Source organism: Mytilus galloprovincialis, chromosome 1 (genome assembly GCF_965363235.1).
Source record: "Mytilus galloprovincialis chromosome 1, xbMytGall1.hap1.1, whole genome shotgun sequence".
NCBI lineage: Eukaryota > Metazoa > Mollusca > Bivalvia > Mytilida > Mytilidae > Mytilus > Mytilus galloprovincialis.
The window spans coordinates 43019454-43040032 of record NC_134838.1 but is presented as its reverse complement, the minus strand read 5'-3'; the positions used below and the strand labels follow the sequence as shown (position 1 = coordinate 43040032).

General features: G+C 33.7%; 1 long non-coding RNA gene across 2 annotated transcripts in view; it reads left to right on the top strand.

The window, feature by feature from the left end:
* LOC143075207 (uncharacterized) overlaps positions 1-19365 on the top strand; it is a 51398-nt gene extending 32033 nt beyond the window's left edge. For both annotated transcript variants that reach the window (XR_012978256.1, XR_012978258.1), the window contains exons 4-5: positions 10320-10382; positions 18442-19365. This is a non-coding gene — a long non-coding RNA (uncharacterized LOC143075207). The remainder of the gene's footprint in view (positions 1-10319; positions 10383-18441) is intronic.
* The last annotated feature ends 1214 nt before the right edge of the window (positions 19366-20579 follow it).

Here is a 20579-nt window from a genome sequence, read left to right as displayed (position 1 = left end):
AGCAATTTACATAATTCGGCTGTACATTTATTGGTAAATTCACTACCACGATCCGATATTAAAGTTTGGCAAACTCCATAAGTAGTAAACATCCTGTATATTGCTTCACATACGGTTATGGCATCCTTATTTCGCAACGGGTACGCAAATAATAATTTGGTGAACATATCAACCGCTGTAAACACATATGTATTTCCATTAACGGAAAGTGGATAGGGGCCACATAGGTCCATCTGCCACACCTGAAATGGTTCAGCCGGCGTTGGGAAAGACACTATTTCCTGTTTTGTTTTCTTATTTGAAACCTTGCGAATTTGGCAAAGGTGACATGATTGCACATAGTCTGGAATAATTTTTCCCATTCTGGGAAAGAAAAAGTGTTCTTTTGCCCTGTCAATCAAGGCGTAATCAGATGATTTTAAAAGAACTCGCCTAGCCTCCTTTTGAGATTCGGGTAAAGTGTCATTTTCGAGATAGTCTATAATTTTTGTCAATGTGATATCCTGACGTTGCAGTTGTTTTATTTTTTCGGTAGAAATTGATAAATGTTCAAAAACAGATGTTGTTAAAGTTTTGTCAACGATTTCGGTATCTGACTTGTTCATTGTTCGACGCTGTTTCGAAATTTTTCTCACCGATTTTTTTCTAACATTATTGTCACTTTCATCTGTATCGGCATCATACGGGTCATTAATCAATGTGTCTGCGTCATACGCATTGTCAGTTAAATGGACTGCTTGTACATCGGCACCTTTTGAAGCAATCAGTTCGGAAAAATTTTGACCGTTTGGTAATTTCACTTTACCGCAAACGTCTTCGACGAACGGAAAAAACGGATCATCTTCAACAGGGCTCTCTACAACTTCCGCTTTGCTATTTTCGCATCTAGATAAGGCATCGGGAACTTGCATGTCGTCTGCCTTTTTGTATACGATTTCAAACGAGAATTGCTGAAGTATTGACATCCAACGTTCGTAAATTGCCCCTTTAAATTGTTTTTGGTACAAAGGTTTCAATGCTTGGTGGTCACATTCGGCTATAAAGGAATTCCCACGCAAATAATCCGCACAATCAAGTATGCTCACGACCATTCCTAGAAGTTCTAATTTTGTTGGTCCGTAAGATTGTTGCCACGGACTCAACGATTTAGAGCCAAACCTAATAATACGTGGTTTTTGTGTCTCGTCATCTGGGTCAAGCTGATATAACATATATCCAATACCTCGTGCTGATGTATCTACACTTAAGCGAAAAGTCAGATCGAACTTCGGAAAACTAAGTATGTCGGAATTCACCAATTTATGTTTCAAATCGTTAAATGCTGTTTCCTGTTCACTCAGCCATGTGAATATCTGCTCTTTTTTCAAAAGTCGAGTTAATGGAAATACAAGTGCACTATAGTTCGGTATGAATTTTCTGAACCAGTTAAATAAACCCAACAATCGTCTTAATTCCTTGATATTCTTTGGTCGTGGGTAATCTGAAATCGCCTTTACACGGTCTGGTGGCGGGCGGATTCCGTCTTTCGAGATAAGATGTCCAAGAAAAACACAAGATGATGCTGCAAATGAACACTTTTTTGGTCCTAATTTTAATCCTGCAGCACGGAATCGTTGAAATACTTCCTTTAAATCGGATAAATGTTTTTCGAATGTGTCGGAAAAAATCAAGACGTCGTCCAAATAGCATAGACAAGATTTAAATTTCAATCCGTGCAAGACCTTATCCATAAGCATTTGAAATGTATTTGGAGCAGTTTTTAAACCCATTGGTAATCGACTGAATTTATAAGTACCAAAACATGTGTTAAAAGCTGTATATTGGCTAGAGTCGTTTGAAAGTCCCATTTGGAAAAAACCTGAAGAAAGATCAATTGACGATATAAAATTCGATATGACTTCGCTGAACGATTCGGTCAATTCTTGTAAGTTTGGTATTGCATATTTGAATTCCCTAGTTTGTGAATTTAAGAAACGAAAATCGCAACAAAATCGGAAGTCTTGGGCGCAAGGTTTTGCAGAATTCTTGGATCGCTTAGTGACTAGTACAATAGGACTTGTAATTAATAAATCTTCTGTTTCACTCACAGGAGCAATAATACCTTGTTTTAATAAATTGTCAAGATGTTCTCTCAAAATTTCCCTCTTAAAAGGGGGAGGCGATATGGCTTTTGGTGTTTGCCAACGGCGTCCTGTTTTAGTAAAATCTTATGTTCCACAACACGAGTAAAGCCTAAATTTGGGTTATCTTCCGTGACGAAAAGATCTAAATTGTCATGCAACAAACACGCTAGTTTATCTGATTCAGTTTCTTGCAAATTTTCGGGTAAGATAAACAGGGACTTTACTTTTGAATAGTCGGGTTTCGAACAAGTAAATTTTGAATGAGGTGAGTCAATAGTTTCGGAAACGTCTACATGCTGTACTTCCGGTATAGTATCTGAAAATGATGCACATTCATATTCGTTATTTAGTACACTAAATTCTGCTATTGTACGGCCTTTCGGAATAACGACATTCTCACTTGTTGGATTTAAAAGTTTAACCGGAACTTGCCTATTGTACGGTACGGTAACAACAGCTTTAGCTACAAGTAAACCTTTACTACACGAAAACTTGCTTTTGGAGCACACACCTTGTAGTCCCAATGTAATGTAATTCGGAACCCTAGCCCAAACAATAGTTTCTGTATTTGGTTCAAGGCTAAGTCGCTTTTGAGTTTGAACATTTGCGGTATTCAATTGACAAGACATTTTGCTAAAATCTAACACAACATTGTTTTTCATCAAATAATCCGTCCCTAGAATAAATGGATGTGAAGTTACTGGGAGAATATATACATCAATATCAATTTCCCCTCGTGTCTTTATGTACATTTTAATTTTGGCCGTTCCCGTTACTTTAATTGTGTCATTATTGGCTAGCCTAATTTCGGAACAATCCAACTGTTCAAATGATAATTTTTGCTTGTCGGAAACAGAATCAAATAAAGATTTTGACATGATATTGATTGAACTGCCAGAGTCAACTAATGCAGCCACTTTCAACTGATAGAAAAAAACATTTATGTACAAAAATTGATGCTTCTTTTGTGAACTGAAGTCTATGAAGGCACTTTTATAATCTATCCCGGACGACCGTGCCTGTCTCCCGGGTTCTGTCGGTTTCCCGAATCAAACTGTGCGCAGAAATTCGCTGTATGCCCCTCCTGCTGGCATAACTGACATTTTGCAGTCGACGAACTTTGACCCATACCGTTCCAATAACATTCACGCTGTCGGTGACCTCTACCTTGACATTTGAAACACGGTCCGGAAAAATTATTGCGGTCTTTGTTGACTTGACGGTCATTCGCTGGATAATTATAATTGCGGTAAGGTGTATTTTGTCGGTTATTTGTAGCTTGTGGTTTATTCTGCAAATTCATGCTTGATAACAGAGACGTTAATGTCTGTATCTGATCCTTCATTTCGGATATTTCAGATGAAGCCGCTGTAGTAGCCTCCGGAAAACTTTTGTCGGATTTCATTTCCTTTTGCGTTCGCGTAACTCCTGAATTTGTTGTTGCAAATCGTGCACTTCAGTATTTTGACCAGCGGCGGTTCTTCTATTATCATGAAATTTGTTTTTGAACAATCCCGCGGCATTAACAGACTCGTCATGTTTCCTATAACCATAGGCTTCTGCCATTTTTGCGGAAGCGAGGGCATTTTACATGTCTTGAGGCATCCCTGCGCGGACAAAAAATGACATTTGCTCTGGTAAGCCACTGATGAATTTTGAGAGCACTTCGTGTTCCGGCTTGGCGAGTAATTTACCCTTTTCATAAATTAAACAATAAAAATCCTCCACGCTTTGACAGGACGACAGAGACAAGTTCTGGAAAATTTCACTATGCATAAGTGCGTTAGCCCCATGCCCACAGAAATTTACATATTTCTCCTTAAAAAGAATTCGGACACTTTTCCAGTCGGATTTGCTTTCATCGCTTAATGAGTTGTACCATGTTAAAGCCGGACCTTTGAGGTGTAAATGAAAAGCAGCTAGCATGCGCTTGTCAGTCAGGTTAAATTCAGATAAACCATGCAATGTGGAGAAAGATTCAAATTCAGTCAAAAACGTATGTCCATTATCTTGAGGATATCCGTGAAACTTAGAGCACGTAGCCAAATTTTCCATTTTATTAGTAAATGTGTGTGGAAGCGACACGCCGACGCTAGGTTCTGGTTGAAATGATATTTGTGTAGGGGGGAGTTCTTCTTGAATAGAATAAGGTTCAGAAAACGGAAGTTTAACTGTTGGTCTAACTGCTGTTGAATGAGTTATTGGCGCATGTAATGAATCATGTGGTGGAGTTTGTAAAGAAAACAGTTCAGTTAAAGCATGAGCCTTCAAAAATGAGTCGTTTAAAAAAAATTGTGACACCGATTTATTTTGTTTCGAGTCTGGTCTATTTTCAATTGATTCTTCCATAAATAAAGACGATTTGGTTGGTATCTTATATCATACTAGTAAATCGAGTTATAATATTATAATTTGGCAAGACAGTTCTCACCGAAAAAATATTTGGATGAATATGGCAAGACTGTTCTCACCAAGCATGTAAAATCTACACCCATACATTCACTTTATTAATAGATCAAGGACCAAAATTCTCTTTATTTACAGTTTTATTATTAACACATAGTATATATACACAAAAAAAAATAATTATGCACAGTCGGTCACCATTCGTCGACAAATCCTCAACAGCCAAAGTCTAGCAAGAGATGTTGTGATGTCACTGCAGATCTGAGAGTACCACGTGTCACGGAACAAAAAATGTACAGATCACAGCACTATTTACACTAGTTTAAGGGACCTCCACCATTCTGTATCCTTGGGGGACTTTGTATATAAAGGACACAATCAAATACGTACAAAATAGATTATTTGTTATATTTTACTCTCAATAATAAAATTCCGTCTGCCACCCGCAGTAACAAGAAAAAGAGAGAGAGCTAATATCAGTCCGGATACGGAATAACCCTTTCCGATTCCGGAGTGATACAGATACCAGACTGTGAACTAGCAACCATTATTTATAACGAAATATGTATATATAACACTTGTTTATTTCGCTCTCCTGTCAAATCATGTAATTTCGCTACCTCCAATGGTAGACGCTACAACGATGGGTTTCGTCAAGAAAGGTACAATTAAAGGAATCAGCTAGGAATTAGACGATCACCATTGATATAGGTGAGTTGTTTAATAGTTGTTGCTTTGGGATAAATGCATGTTTTGGGTTTATTCATAATCAGGAATAGCTGGAAAGGAAAGAAACGTGTTGCTACGTGAACCCGGAAAGGCCGGGACGAATTTAAAAAAAAAATCTAGAGACGATCGTTCTGAGTGTGCCACCTACACATTCAAACGTGTACACAAGCACAGTATTCCCTATCTATGTAATGTGTTTTCATAATTATGTGATATAGGGCAAAAAAAGGTAGCAGCTTTTTGTATCTTGTTGTTAAGCATTTCCAGGGGAGATAATGTTATTTTTCACGGTGTGTTCGATAGGTTTGTTACATTGTAACATTATATAATACACACTCATAAAGTGGATTAAAATAGCCTTCCACACTCAATTAACTGAATTTCAACTATTCCATTTACCGTAGTGATATTATATAAGACTTCGGAGGTTCATATTACTTATATTAAACGTTTTTATATCGGATTTTTTTTTACTAGTGATGTTGTACGGTTCATAGTATAAAATAAATCCGATAAAACCGTTGAATGTAAATCATATGAATCTCAGAAGTCTTATATATTGTCCTTTAATATATCATTTACATTCAACATTTTTTATCGAATTTTTGTCTACTATCAATGTTGAACGGTTCAACGGTTCGACATTGGTAGTTTAAAAAAATCCGATAAAAAATAACGGTTCAACATTGATAGTAAAAAAAATCCGATAAACATGTTGAATGTAAATGAAATGAAACTCCGAAGCCTTACATTATAGGACTATCGTTTATTAGTTCTTTATCCTAACTAAATGTTTTTTGTGGTTTATATTACAAAAAAATAAGGGGGGGGGGGGGGGCTTTGAAAAACACCAAAATACCTTAACAATCCTACAATATCTGTTTACAGAATGAGAGAGATATTTCGTATTCTAAAACTAATTTTTCTCACATGTTTGTTAGATATGTTGAAAATACAGACAAATGTTAAGTACGTATATCCATCCCATCTTTTTCAATTCATTAGTTCAAGATACAGCTCTGAAGAATATGCAATAACCTACATTTTTCTAACATGTGAAGACCAATGAAAACATTTGATATGATTTGAAAACATGGCCAATTAAGTAGGAACTTTGGGTTTCGTAGACATGAATTATAATTCAACATTTTCGATTAATATTTTTCTTTATTTCATATTCTAGTATATTTAATAACATGTTTATATTTTGTGATGCATCTGATGTATAAATCCAGTGGCGGATCCGGGAAAGAGCTCTTAGTTCCGATCCGTTTGTACGGGGAACATGTGGTTGCAACCCCCTCTTTAATTGCCTGTTCGATTTTTATATTTGCAGTGTCGAAAAGGGAGATAGACAGCAGTTTTATCAAGAAGTTGTGTGAAAGTTCTGCTATACATCTGACAGTCAGGAATTATTCTGAAGTGCACATGTCGAACAGAGGCATAGAACAGAGAGGAGAGGTTTTAAAGTACCAGATGCTTATCTGAGATTCCAATTTGAACTGAAGAAAGCAATATATAAAGATATGTAGGAGAAATAATCTATATGAATAAAGTTATGCCACAAAAGGAACCTTTTGTTTTTATATACAGAATTTGTCAAACGTATCCATAACAGAAGAGATGCGAACGCATCCTTCATAGCCTTGTAATACTGATGGTAATAATTTATATAATTTCTGAGATGATATAGCAGTGCCATTGGTTTCCCCTTTCTCCTTCTTCAAAGAACTTGATCATCTGAACCCTTCTTTTTTTTTTTTAATTTGGAGCCCTGTTCAAGAACAGTTAAAAGAGCATATGCTTAATTATGCCCCACCTACGATAGTAGAGGGTCATTATGTTTTCTGGTCTGTGCGTCCGTCCGTCCGTCCGTTCGTTCGTCCGTCTGTCCCGCTTCAGGTTAAAGTTTTTGGTCGAGGTAGTTTTTGATGAAGTTGAAGTCCAATCGACTTCAAACTTGGTACACATGTTCCCTATGATATGATCTTTCTAATTTTAATGCCAAATTAGAGATTTTACCCCAATTTCACGGTCCACTAAACATAGAAAATGATAGTTCGAGTGGGGCATTCGTGTACTGAGGACACATTCTTGTTTTCGTTATCTTTTAGAATCATCATTTTTTTTTTAAATAAAACAGGTTGTACATTCTACATAAAATATGCTAGTCAACCGTAAATGTTAACACCAAAAAAAGGTCTTTAAATTAGTATATTCATTTTTCAACTTTCAAAATATGTCAAAGGTTTAAGCATCCCAAACATTACCATGTGACTATCACATGAATTTTTGATTAGTCAATATCAAGCAAACTCGATATTTCCCATAACATCATAATAGTTCCGTTTTTATTATTAAAACAACAAAGGACTAACTCTTGTACAAAACTGTCGGAAAAATGTTTGATTAAACATAGGGAATCACTGAAGCTTAACTGGAGCGAGCTCCCCTTAGCTCAGTCAGCCCCGCCCCCTAATGTAAAATTCTGGATCCGCCACTGAATATTGGTTTGAACAGTGCGATGGAAGTCTTCAAATGTATATAAAAAAATGAGAGTCTTTGTGCTGGTTATTTACATACGGGAACGAAAATTTAACTTCAAATTATTAAACAGAGTGAGGGGTAAGATTCCGATTAAAAAAAAATATCGTCTGATTCAAAATTCGTTCGAAAAAATATTGTTGCGAGGCAAAATTTAAAACCAGAAAAAAATATTATGAATTCTGATCTTCTAAAACCTTATAGTGTTAAGTTTTGAAAGAAAAATATTTGATTGGTGGAGGCGAACAATAAATGGTCGCGCTCAGACAAAAAAACCATACCCCCTTTAAAGTTAAATGATTAACTTACTTCCTTGTTGATGGATTGTTTCCTGGCTTGCTTTGGTAGAGTATTGTTGCATGTTTCACATTCGAGTAATATATATATATACGCATGTGTAGTACATGAAATATGATGACACCGGTGTACTACTATAGTACTTGACTTGTAATAGTGAGCATGTATGAGAAAAATAGAGTGAGCCAATTGTAAGAGGCTATAAGATAGACTAACAAGAATGTGTCCATAGTACACGGATGCCCCACTCACACTATCATTTTACATGTTCAGTGGACCGTGAAATTGAGGTCAATACTTTAATTTGGCGTTAAAATTAGAAAGATCATATCATAGGGAACATGTGTACTAAGTTTCAAGTTGATTAGACTTCAACTTCATCAAAAACTACCTCGACCAAAAACTTTAACCTGAAGCGGGACGAACGAACGAACAAATGAACGGACGCACAGACCAGAAAACGTAATGCCTCTCTACTATCGTAGGTGGGGCAATCAAAATGTATCGAAAATATAGCACAAAAGAAATCATGAAATAACTCCGTGCAATCCCAATCTAAGATGCAAACACATCAAATGAAAAACAAAATCACACCATATCTCCACATGACACAAAACAAAAACCTGCAATCAACAAATAAGACGCAAAGAGTCACAAGAAATTAAAAAAAACCCATTCGCGGGCAACTACCGACTTATTATACTGTATGATCGAACACAAGCATAGCCAAAATATGACACCAAAGAAATAAGACGCAAACTAAATTAAAAAAAAATTGCAACATCAATAAATGATGTATAAAAAATAATTCCGAACAACAATTGGTTAACACAAACAAAAGGAATACAACAATATAAATATATGCAACTTCACAATGATCAACCAATCCGGGTTACTGTATAACTACGATGTAACAAAATGTGTAACACAACTTTTTAAAATAATACAGAAATTATGACTGTCGGTGTAAATGTAATTGTTTAAGAAAAAAACATGTCAAACATGACTTGTAAATATTATTTAGAAAAAAATAGTTTTAATCGCTTAAAAGTCATGTGATGTTACTTATATAGGACGGGTGTGTTCGATGCGTAAATTAATTAACAAAACCCCGTCATATAACATCCAACTTTGAAATTGCGTCCAAATGTCAATTTTAGGTGTGCTACTTTGGGAATGGTCTTAAACGATTGACAATTCATTTCTCAATTTTTGTAATTTTCCCCAGATTTTTTCTATGTCGGGCAAAAAAAAGTAGCAGTTTTTAAGGAGACCCCCTAAATGACGTAACAGCTTGACTCATGGTCGTTTTAAAAACGAATGTTTGCAAGTTGCATTGTTAACAATTGTACAATATGAAAATTAAACAACGTGAATGCAAATATTTATAATGACTTTACGGAAAGTAACTTTTGTGACATCTTGACAACCGTATACAAAGTTTATTTCACTTTTCTACCTTCTAAACACAAGAGGTCGAATTCTTTTGTTCTATTTAAACCGCATATCGGACTGATTAGTGCTTCTGAGATAAATGAATTTAATATTATTGATTAATAAAGGTATGAAATATCATATAAATGTTAATTAATGTACATTTTGAGTTTAAAAATGATGAAATTGAATTGAAACGTTCTCTATTCAATGCAAAATATTCGTAATGTCATTTTTTTTACATTAACTCTTTAATAACGGATTAATTTTGTTAAACTTTATTTGAAATCGTTAAAATAAGGTGTAACAGCAATGTTGTAATAACAGAAATCATAGCACGGACGTTATTTTACAATGTAGACCTTAAAACTTGTTTAAGTCGAATTTTGGTTTAAGTTAACTTACGTACTTCAAAGCCTATTTTACAAAAAATGCGCCGTACGCTTTTTTGACGACAAGTCAAAATGTTAAGTTTAACATTTGATCTACCAATACTGTGATTTATAGCCGTATAGTCCGAATGACGATTAAACTCCTTAAATAAGCGACTTTTCTTTATTCGGTCATCGTACTAATAGACTAGATCGTTGGTTTTCCTGTTTGAATGGTTTTACACTAGTAATTTTGGGCTCTTTATAACTTGTTGTTCGGTGTGAGCCAAGGCTCCGTGTTAGAGGCCGTACATTGACCTATAATGGTTAACTTTTATAAATTGTTATTTGGATGGAGAGTTGTCTCATTGGCAATCACACCACATCTTCCTATATCTATAAATATATATTTCAGTTCAACTTGCTGGTTTTATCGCTGGATGCCTCACTCTTATCATAGTTCAGATTATTCAACCAGGTAACTTAAGAACATCAGATGTTTAATGTTTCGTTAAATCAAGTAAAAGAACAAACAGTAAAATATGCACAGAAATAAAAAAAATCAAATGAAAAAAGAATAACATTTAATATGAAATGCAAAGCAAAGCAAGGCAAGAATTATGTGACGAAACAAAAAATAAAAAACTGCTTCTGTCCTTAGTTGAAAATGTTTTAAAATGATTTGATTAGTATCGCACGGTCTAATATAATGCCCAAACAATGTACAAATTAACTCATCATAGATACCAGGACTAAATTTTATATATACGCCAGACGCGCGTTTCGTCTACAAAAGACTCATCAGTGACGCTCGAATCCAAAAAAGTTTAAAAAGAGAGCCAAATACGGATATCTTGGGTAAAATGATGCAGGTTTCTGGTAAATATAATGTTATGGAAATTATTGAATAAATGCATGTATATACTAAACTAAGTGTCTGTGCATGATAATTTTTTTGCACGTATTACAATTTCATAACGTAGAAATTACAACATTTGCACGTATTACAAATTCATAACGTAGAACTTACAACAAAAATTTTATTGTGTGATTGTTGCTCGAAAACTTGATATTTGATAAATTTTAAAGTATTGCTGCCTAAATTTACCGACCTTGACTTTGATAAATAATCAACTCATGAAGCAATCTAAAGAATCATGGAACAAGTTGGAATAAATGAGTTGATACAGCAATATTAACTTTTATTTAAAATTGTTCATGCCTTCCAAATATTTAAGAAATCAATTCAGATGATTTGGTGTTTTAATATTTCTATAAATATTAGTTAATTCAATCTACCATCGAGAATTTACATCTGACGTTGACATTATTTTTATGTTATATTTTATCGTTGTGTGATGTTATGTTTTGTTCTGTTCTTCGAAACTAGGACAAAGGTGAACTTAATTTGGTGTATGGAAATGTGAAAACATGTCAGTATGACAGGTTTCATCTGACGTTGTTACACCAATGGGTCGATGCCTCTGAGGGTATCACCAGCCCAGAAGTCAATGAATATCAATTATGTAGTCAATTTTACAAATTTACTGATAGCAAAAGTATGACTTATCCCAGGCTTCGATAACCTTAGTCGTATTTGGCACAACTTTTTGAAATTTTCGGTCCTCAATGCTCTTCAACTTTGTACATGTTTGGCTTTATAAATATTTTGATATGAGCGTCACTGGTGAGTCTTGTGTAGAACATCACGAAGTTGAATAACAAGGAAACTATAGTAATTCAAAAGATAAGCAACTTTATTTTATATAATATATAAGTAAAGACCATTTTGTATTACGTGTGAAGTTTTTGCTCAAACGCCGATTACCGAGTTGCAGCTGCAAATTCTTGCATACGTATGTATTGATAATGTACTCCATACGCTGACGAAGGTTGATTATTGCTGCTAAGGTGAGACATATCAATCATAATTACAAAATTGAAATGGTGTCGTTTTTCATCGACTCTGAGATGACCACTTTTGCCAAGTTCGAGGTAAATGTTTAGAAATAATATCTAGTTGACTGGACGCCTTATTTTGTTGTAGCTGTTTTTGCTTTTCTGCGTTTGCCTTAAACTGATATCACCCGTCTGGGTCATTTTCAAAAAATGTCGAATTTTCAGTACACCCATGCTAATTTTTGTATTTCTAATGGAAATTTCAGTTGTAATGGTTAAAATGAAAGCTTGTCGGATTTGTGATTCAGAACATTAATAATAAACACACCTTACATCTATTTTGATAAGATTAAACTGCATTTAAGGCCGATTTTGGGGTATTTGTATGCGTACTGTGTCAGAAAAACACATTTCAAATGATTTTTTTGCGATTTTCTGATCGCCTTGATATCTGCAAAAGGGACTTTTTAAGAACGTTAAATATTACTCTAACGAAAAATCGTAGCTTCTTTATTATTGTATGTAACACATTATCTACAAACTAAATTGAATCAGCGTACGGGAGGTTCATGTCTTTCCTGCTACCGCTACTCAAATCAGCCGTTAAATTATTCTCCCTATGAATATTGAATCAGTCAGTGTTGATCTCAAAAGTGCAAAGGTATCTTTACATTTAAAACGCCTCGTTTGTTGAACGACATTGTAGAGAAAAGAAATAGAGTTTACTTTTTTTCATGTCTATGCTGTTACCACCAATTTTGATTACTTACACCAACAGTATACTTGTAAAAAGTGCAATAACGTGCTGGAAACCAAATTCACAATAGAAAAACATAATCACTTCACCAAAGGGAGTAGTTATTTCACAACAGCAATAACAAACGAAGAAATGTGTCTATCCTGTTACTATGGTTACAGTAACAGGATAGACAATTGTAGAAGGTAACACGATACCGAATGACGTTACGCCATGAGTTATCGTTCCTGACGTTATCGAATAACGTTCACACATATAAGCCAATGCAGCGGGTTTTGTGTGGCATTTTCAACGGTAACTTTCCCTAGATGCAGAGTGCCGAGTTTTGATGCAATACGTAGCGGTTATTTGACATAGATTGTTTTATCGTTTTCCGGCAATCATTCTGCTCATTGTTAATCTTTAAAAAGTATTACTTTACTTTTTAAATATTCTGTTTCTTTGATATTTAAGCATCTGCACGCTTTATCTATATATGTTCTTATGCATAACAGACACAGTTTTATCACTTTATTTTTGTTCTTGGTATAGATATAGGAAGATGTGGTGTGAGTGCCAATGAGACAACTCTCCATCCAAATAACAATTTATAAAAGTAAACCTTGGTTTATTTTTGCAATAAGTACTTATTCATGATTCGCGTTGTATCCCCATGAAATTTTGTTTTGAAAGTAGAAATCTAATTTATAGCACAGGTATTTGGGGCATGGACCCCCCCTTTTTTGGACCTCACTAAAAAAAAAATGTTTGGTGTTTTTTTTATTTATTTACAATTTTCTACAATGTATAAACATATATCAAGTCTCAAAAATCCATTGCTAGTCGATCACAATAATTTTTTTACTATCCATACGAGCCCGTCTTTTTTCACTTGGGGCTCGTATGGATAGTAAAAAAAATATTGTAATCGACTAGCAATGGATTGTTGAGACTTTATATATGTTTATACATTGTAGAAAATTGTAAATAAATTAAAAAAAAACACCCAAAAAATTTTTTTTTTTTTTAGTGAGGTCCAAAACATGCCCCAAATACCTGTGGTCTATTCAGGACGGACAGCAACATCGGAATGAAGCATTAGAAAGTTAACGAAGGCTGAGAAATACATGGGCAATTGATTCGGCAGAAATAAAATAACAAAATTAAGGTTCCGTTTGAGTCTGAATAAAGCCCGCCCCGAGTATCCACTTGCGTCTACAAACGCAAGTTGGTAGTTGGGGCTGGCTGTAGTCAGACCGGTTCCATGTTCCCTGGTTCCGTTATAATTTTTTTCTCGAAATTTACATGCAAACGACTGACTTTTTATTTTTCAAACGGCAAGAGACTGTAAAAAAGCTAGATCTTGAAATCATTTAGATTTTATATTCGTGTTAATTTACCTTGCATGGGTATTCGGTGTTTTTTTAGTTTTGAATTGGAAAGAATGTATATGTACAAGTTGGAAGACAAAACGACTGAAAGAAAATTAACAAAGTTACCTTTTAGGGCTCTGGGGGCCATATTGCTCGCATACTAGGCGTCGGAAAAGGTCCGAAAAGTTTCTTTCTTAAAATTAGTTTTTAGAACGAGTATACAAGTATATATATACATGTATAGCGTCAGTTAAAATGTTCCCGACTATCATCGCGGATGCCCTGCCTCTATTGCAAAACCTACCTATTGTATTTATTGTTAACTTGTTCTCGTCCTGAGCATGCATGAAATATTTTCCACTGGACGTTAACCAACCAATAATCAAAGCAATCAATCCTACAATTTACTCCCGTCACTTGGAACTTTAGTTGTTAACATTTAAATCATTGCCTCTATTTTTTTCAAAAAATTCGAAAAAGTTTAAACGCAGACCGCGAGGAAGACCAAAATTGAACAGTTACGCAAAACTAAATATCTACGTTACCGCTTGCTCATTTTGGAAGTGGGGTAACATGAGACTTTATTTGTAAAAGTACAAGTACAAATATTTTTTTTTTGTGTACATGTACATGTTATTTGTACAAAAGTTGGCTGATAGAATGATAAATGGAGATATGTGATATGCAATTTATAAGATAGCAACAGCTGGGCATTTATTAACTGACATCAACACCTTGAAGACATCAAGAAAATCGTAACTAATGCTAATTGGAATAGTATCTTTACACTTCTTATTTGTAGTTTTAGTAAAAGTTGGAAAATTTTGAGTATGTGTAGTATAATTGTCACAGTAACATTTCAGTCTCTTGGTTAATATTAGTTTAAGTCTTTTAAAACTTTTGCTCTTCTCTAGAAAATTCAAACCATTACGAAATATAAGGAGATGCGGTAAAATTTCCAATTAATCAACTTTCCACCAAAGACGAAATGACGGAAATGCTAGCCTTCTAACATTGCTACTACATTTCAGATCTCCAAATTACCATTCCATTATATGAACTGCATATTCAAAAATATGCATTGTCACCAAATTACTTATAGAGCACGTTTCATCATATTGTTTTACATTTGTCCGTTCGACCGTTAATCCCGCACTTAGTATATATAGGGTTAATTCGGCTAATTATTTAGGACTACAGTAGTTTTACTTCAGCTTTAAAACTATGTACCTGGTGTTACTATTCATATTATAGGTGCGCATAATCGTCTGGAGTTTCTTTTTTGTTTCATGACAGGTTGCTGGATTAGGCATTTTGATAAAATACAAAGGCACACAGAGTACAGACTCCGGCTTACATCTGATACAGGTTGAATTTCAAGCTGGAACTTTTAAATTTCGCAGTTGTTTTACTTATATAAAGAATGCATATATGATTTCAAGATTTGTTATGTAAATATTTTTTCACAAATGACAGAATGTTGAAATTTGTGAAATTTTGCATACAGTTTGCTAACCCGAATAATTCAGTCCCTCCCCGTAATCGATCTCTCCTACTTACTTAATGTAGTAAGCGGAATATAACAACTGAATTAATTCGGGTTAACAGTTTGCAAGGTTTGTCCGACTTGCTGAGTAAACAAGTAACACATTTACACCACGCAGAATACACTATACTACATGTATTGTATGTACCAAGTCAAGAATATGACAGCTGTTTATCATTCTTTTGATGTTTTTCAGCTTTTGATTTCGTCATTTGAAAAGGGATTTTTTTCGTTTTGAATTTTTCTTGGAGCTTTGTTATTCTATTTTTTGGAATGTGTATTTTATCATGATTATTATTTTTCCTCATAATTTTCACTAATAACAGAATGTTTAATCTTTTTTGACTGGTACATCAAATGTGTCTTTTATAAACAACTGTTTTCAAAATTGTATTGTATCGTCCCGAACATGCATGAACTATTTGCCACTGAACGTTAAACAACCATCAAACCGAGCAATTAAAAAACAGTTAAATGAATCAAATTTTGTGAAATACTATATTTATGCATCACGGGATGCAGTGATGATACCACCATTGTCTAATATGATGGAGTTAAAAATCAGTAATGATGAATCTCACGTGAAATATTTCATTTAATTTTCACGTAAACTTAACAAAAATCTGAAGGAATTTTTTATGGTTTTAATCAAATTTTACAACAAAGATATTATTTAAATAATTTTATTTCAAATATTTACGTGAATTTAACGTGTACAAAATTCCGGTGATTTATGCATGAACTATTATCATACGATTCACATGGAACCTGTTCACGCAAGTTTCAAGTATATGCTCGTATGATGTGAAAATCAGACGATATTGATATTAATTCATATGAGTGAAATTCCATGTGCAGGACGAAATAAAATTATATCTGATTCAGTAGAATTTTATATTGCATTACTAGGAACTTTACGACAGTCGACAGGGGAAATGAAAATAAAATATACTCATTCAGATCCCGACACATATTTTTTTCTCCATTTCTCTGAGAAGGAATAACGTTATATTCCGTACACCATAACGTCACACGTTTTTGGTCAAATTCTAGGCCTATCGATCAACTTTGAAGCCATTTATTTCAAAAACAAGGATGGTGACATATGAGTTTCTATACGTGTATGGATTCACTATGCAATCCTGGATATTATGTTACTTTTTTGTTTTTCTCCGTATATAAGAAAATAACCATCCATTCGAAAATCTAAAAAGGTAAGCCGAAAAAAAGGCATTTTCCCTATATACCTAAGTAAATTTTTCGCCAAAATTGACGTTTTCTTATGAAAATTACAAAAAAACAAAAATGGTGACCCCCATTTTTTATTACATATTCCGATGTAACTCGATTCAAAGAACACGTATGCAAAAAATTTGGGAAATCGGGAGATATGCCATTCGGTATCGTGTTACCTTAAGGTTATAATAACGTCTTAATCCTCCCAATTAAGCATTCGCAAGTGCAATACTGATATCGGTAACAGGATAGACAAAAAGGTAACAGGATAGACTTTTGTACGTTCCTGTTACTTAATGAATGGCTGTTATTTATTTTGAATTTATTGAACCATAAAATTAATTTTTGACTCTTCACATTTAACATAATCCGCGAAGCGGATTATGTTAAATGTGAATTCGCGGACTATGTTAAATGTGAAGAGTCAAAAATTTCGCGGATTATGTTAAATGTGAAGAGTCAAAAATTAATTTTATGGTTCAATAAATTCAAAATAAATAACAGCCATTCATTATAAATAAATTTCTATCAAAAATAAGGCTCAAAGATATATATTAATACAAATAACAACGTACACAGATGTTTGCGTATGAATACACAACGTTAGAGTGGGCGTGTCGCCATAAAAATTGATAACATTGAAAATAAAGCTAATTCTTTTAACCAATCAGAAGACAGTAAATACACCAAATTTATTTATTAATGAAATAAAGAGAAGAGTAAACTAACTTATGAGGGATTTATGACGTTGGGTTTATTTGAAAGGGTGAAAAAATGCCGAACAATATAAATTGCTATCTTAGACTTGCATTACTGGTGGTAATTTTTACAACCTTTGAAAACCAATTTTTAGAGGCATTTTTCAGTACAACCTGGAAAATTGGCAAATAATCTATTATATTACAGAATGAATATATATAGAAGTTTATTCTCTTGAAAACCATCAAACTGACTACGTAAAACAAGCTTAACATTTGATCTAAACCTTTTCTTAATAACCCACAATTTCTTTTGAAAATGGTAACAGGATAGACAAAATAATGTACCACCGATCAAAAAATGTTTCAACATATTCTTGTATGACATCATTAAGATTGCATCTTTTAATATATTGTTCTTAAAGTACTGGTCCAAGACCACAATTATTTCGTAGTGCATTTCTTTTAGAACATAAATGAAAATAAAAAAAATCCCACCTGCGCTTTCTAAAAGAAACTTTTACAGTGTGTTGTACTACTTTTGGGACAAATTATATCAAAATTATAGAAAACTTCATCGGCTCTAACTCAAAATATGGACAATTTTATGTTAAGGGCGTCTTGAAATCTTTTGACAGCTTCCGAAGTGCTAATTTTCAACCTTTTTCACCTGGACCAAATCACTACTTTCCTTTAAAATTCTTGACCCAAATTTTTTTACAGTGTAATTTCACCCCCTACTTGCAATTTGAGGCATTAAACATGGAGAAATAAATTTGGAAGGGGTATAAAAATTAATGGCAAGTAACCCACTGTCAACACTAGGAACAACGAAATCAAGGGACGACAATTGTGGTCTCGGACCTACTGTTTGTTTTGATTTGCTTAGAGGGTTGTTTGAATATGTAACTTTTATATTTTCAATTTCAAAATTCGACATTTTTTGAAAATGACCCATCTAAATATCCACCCCACAGCAAGTTGTAGAACACTAACAACCATTTTAAAGTAACAGTATTTATTTATTTTTTTTACATTTTATTTTTTAGATAATATTTTCATTGTCTGCAACGCAGGAAAAGTATCAATTGATGTAGAAGTAGAAAAATGCGTACCTGTACATGAAAACCGGACATCTCTGTTTAGTTTTAATTGGGGTAACTTCCTTGAAAGAAGACAAATAGAGTCCAATTTAAAGGCTGTAATCGACCCTGGCAGATATTACTATTTTCATATGAGGGAACCTTTTATCGGCGGAAATGTTATAATAAAAAGACCAGGCTTAGTAAGATCTGTAGTATCTGGTTCCAAACATTTACAACATAGAAGAGGAAGAGGTATGATAATTACTTTGGAAGGAAAGCTAGAGTACAGCAAACTTCATGCATCATGGAAATGTGAGAACGGTACTGACCATAAGAAAGTGTTTAATAAATGGAAGAAAGATTCGGCCATCAGCAGTTGAAATCGATTCCACACAAGGTTTCACTGACGACATGTGAAGATGTAACACACAAGCATAAAAGACTTGTTTCTGCCTGAAACCACAACAGTATACGGAAATATTTTTTTTTATTTGTTCTACTAAATATGCAGTCACGTAAAATTGAGTATTCATTCAAAGCTACATGTAGGTAATTGTATTGCGAATTTTGTTGTATGAATGATAACAACATGCACGCATTCCCCTCTAAATTTGTGCTTTTGAATATAGGTAGGGACCTGTTATTTAATATTTTTTTAAAGGCGCATTAGCTGCCATGTAGACAAAATATTATAAGAAGATTCTTTTGTTACAATCATTTATAAAAACATAAAAACGTAGTATTGCAATAATATTTTGTTATTATCAGTCAATTGGCTGGCAATTTAATAATCCATTTGTATTGTGTAGCTGTATGTGTTTTTTTTGTATTCTAATAGGACGTGCTTCTTTCGCTTTGTGAACAAACCCATGCTCTAAATCTAATAAAATTAGTTTGCACATGCGTATCTTCAGAAAAATAAATTTGATCATATTATCATGCACTTTATATATTTCCTCAATTTTAAAAGACTTTCAAACTCTTAAATGGTGCACATGATGTTACTAATTCATTTATTATGACTGTAATGTGCTGCATTCCGAAATTGACATATTTGACCTAGGTACGACAACCGTTCATGTTGGCTGTTCAAACTCCTCCCTAAAAGAAAATCTCAGTGCCAGCTTTTTCCTCTCAGTTTACAAACAAAAAAGGGAGGTTCATGGAAGAGCCTACACAAACAAACGCTTTTACACTTATACTTATCGGAGATAGAAATTACCTTAATTGGTCTCTTCAGAATCGAAATAATTGATGCAAGCTATACTTTATTGCAGTTTTACCATGGTTAGGCATTATATTCGTGATTATTTTAGCCCTAACTATCGCTAGGGCACAAATAATCACGAATATAATGCCTACCTATGTTAAAACTAGAATAAAGTATAGCTTGTATCAATTATTTCTTAAATAAAATAATACTTATACTAATACCTTATTTCATTGAATCTGTATCCATACCAACTTAATAATCTTACCCTAAAGCGTGTCAGTCTTAAGCGTGTTTATGTATACAAAATAAATCAAAAGTTCCACCAGAAAAAAAGCTAACATTTTCTTGACTGATTCAGCTAGCCCACAAGATATCATTCATTTATATTTACCTGTAAATATGAATACGTTTCAGATGAGTCAAAACTGTACACAATTATATTGGAGTTCTAAACATCTGTTCTAGTGTAAATCTCGTCAGAACATTCATTTCTAACTTTTAAAACATGTATTAGAATAATTCCCGGAAATGTTTGCATTGTTTTAAAATGAAACTGATTCTACAGAAACATAGTAATTTAAATGCCTTTTTCAACAATATCTCTTTATCGGATGGAAAAAAATGGAAATAAAAATGGATGAAGAGAAAAGCAAAACAGAACAGGTTTGATACTATACTATACTATGCTACACTTGTACATGTTGTATTTACTGTAGGTTTGTTGTGCAATGAAGTGCTAAAGGTTTGTTAGCTTTCAGAAAGAGATCTTTCAAATTGCTTGACAAAACACGCTTCTTGCGCAAATATAAAATTTAATCCTGGTATCCGGAAGAGATAAAAAAAATTGTCGTAAAATGTATACACAAAAACAAACGACAATCACGGATTA